The sequence below is a fragment of the Palaemon carinicauda genome, chromosome 8 (assembly GCF_036898095.1).
Source record: "Palaemon carinicauda isolate YSFRI2023 chromosome 8, ASM3689809v2, whole genome shotgun sequence".
Taxonomy (NCBI): Eukaryota; Metazoa; Arthropoda; class Malacostraca; order Decapoda; family Palaemonidae; genus Palaemon; species Palaemon carinicauda.
This window is the reverse complement of record NC_090732.1, coordinates 86227542-86230041: the sequence shown is the minus strand read 5'-3', so window position 1 is coordinate 86230041 and position 2500 is coordinate 86227542. Positions and strand designations below refer to the sequence as shown.

General features: G+C 34.6%; 1 protein-coding gene and 1 pseudogene across 7 annotated transcripts in view; one reads left to right on the top strand and one right to left on the bottom strand.

The window, feature by feature from the left end:
• Window positions 1–2035, top strand: part of LOC137645793 (uncharacterized) — a 50848-nt pseudogene extending 48813 nt beyond the window's left edge.
• Window positions 1–2500, bottom strand: part of LOC137645794 (trichohyalin-like) — a 996644-nt gene that overhangs the window by 891890 nt on the left and 102254 nt on the right. The window lies entirely within an intron of this gene.

The window sequence follows — 2500 nt, the reverse complement described above, 5'->3', positions numbered from 1 at the left end:
TAATTTTTCCGTCAAAATTTAAACATAATTCTATTTTGACAAGAATAACGAACGTTCAGCAGAAGGGGAAACTTGTTCCACCTTCTTCAACTATGCTATGCAACCTAATTATTATCTTGAAGAAGATAGTTTCTATGTATTTCAGCCACCTGGACCCAAGGTTTATTGCTAATATTTTTCAACCCAATTAATTGACTGGTTTGGTACTTTGAAAATAGCTACTCACGCCCTTCACCAATTTTCTAAAAAAAAAAAAAAGAAAAAAAAAATCCATGTCCAGACACAGGTTTTGAAGGCCATTTACTCGTGAATTTAGGATATGCCCAAGCCTATCCTGTCAAGATTTACGAATTCATTCTAACAAGCGTTCTCGGGGTACTTATCCCTCCTATCACACAACCACCTTTCCTCGTTGTTTAAACCAAACTTCCCCTCGCTATGTATTCATTCATTCCACGCTAATCTCTCTCTCTCTCTCTCTCTCTCTCTCTCTCTCTCTCTCTCTCTCTCTCTCTCTCTCGTTTTCTTGTCTTTCTCAATTTACATCATGTATTCTATTCTTATTTTTCCTTAATTTTTATTTTATTTATTTATTTTTACATTATGCGAAGCATGTGGTGATTAGCCAAAGCGATATATCATCAACAATTAGAGAGGGTGTGAAATAGCAGATGCTAATATATCCTGCTGGAGTGATTGATTGTTTCGAAGGTATTAGCAATAAACCTTGGGTCCATGCGGTTGAAATACATAGTAAATAATAACAAAATAAACCATCATTACGTCAGTTAACACCATCATAGTTCAAGTAAAAATAATTGTAGAATCAAACTCTTTGAACGAAGCATGTTTCATCCTGAAAAGAAAAATGTATTTCCGAATGATTAAAGATGTTTCACAAGCATTCTATCATAAAAAAAATGGGGTTCTTTGCCAGCATAGTGTTAATTTTACTATTTTTTATCTATTTCAAACCTCAATGGAGAAGTGTTATCTTTCAGCAATTCGGTATTTCTCACAATAATTCGAAATATTTATTCTGTCCAAAGAAATTTGTGTAGCCATTTCTCTGTAGTTCTCAATATCTGTAGATTTTTCTTAGCGCCTCTTTTTTAGAACTCTGTAACAACCCTAATCAACGTCTCTTCTTCCACACAGGGTAATCGTGCTTGCTATTCACAACTGCCTAGCAAGCAAGCGACAAGCAGCTGCTGAAGAAAGGCGGGGTGCCAAAGACCCTCCAAAAGAAGACAACCATGTCACCAAGGTGAACCTGGAGGAAGCATGGTGACTAGGTGTGAGGTCGTCGCCAACCAGCCAATGGGAAAGCAGGGATTCGTCTGGCGCTGTCATTTCCAGCCAATGGGAGACGCCAACCGATGCCATCAACAATCTAGCATATGACGACGAAGAAGAGATCCCCAACAGGAACACAAGTTGGGAGGAATCCACGGCTTTCAGGGAGCTTTCGGTAGCCAACGGAAAATACAGGATTTGTAGGGTGTAATTTCAAGGAACAAGGTTACTAGAATTAATATTCCTCCCTTGTATTGCTAACCCCCCTCTTTTTACTTATAAATTCCTATGGAATAAACGTCCCTTTTTTCCGTTTCTTTTCCGAAGAACCAAGTTTGTTTTATCCTTCATGCTCTGTTCTTACTTAATTATAAAAGGAGAAAATGCAGTTATGATACCTGAATCCGCAAAATCAATTTAAATTCTATTTCAATTTCCATTTATATAAAGTTCATCAACATAAAAGGTAGAAAATGTTCTTTTACCTGCAATCAAAATCTGTTATTTCATATTTTGAAAGTGGACTTTTCCACACAGAACTACATACACCTTTTGAATACGAACTTTTAATCAAGATCATCACGAAAAATATACTGAGTCTTTTTCTTAGGAAATTTGCCTCAAAGCTGTAATAGCAAAGATAAAAGGAAAATATTAAATACATAAAGCACTAGATGCTTGAAACAACAGGCAAGTCTACAACCAAAGGTTATCAGTCTTGAGTAAGATATATATATATATATATATATATATATATATATATATATATATATATATATATATATATATATATATACATATACATACATATATATATATATATATATATATATATATATATATATATATATATATATATATATATATATATATATATATATATATATATATATATATATATACTGTGCATACAGTACACATACGCCCTAAAGTGACGGACAAATCACCAGGTATTCCGAGGGGACAGGCCGGCACCTGAGCAGTCATTATCTAATTTTGGAGCAAGTACAGTATGTTATCTCAAATATCAACCTAATTCTGTATTATCATCTCTCTCTCTCTCTCTCTCTCTCTCTCTCTCTCTCTCCTCTCTCTCTCTCTCTCTCTCTCTCTCTCTCTCATACACACACAATTCAGACAAATACACTGGGGCATGCTTTGTAGAACAAACTTTGCTCATATGAATATTAAGATTGAAGATTAA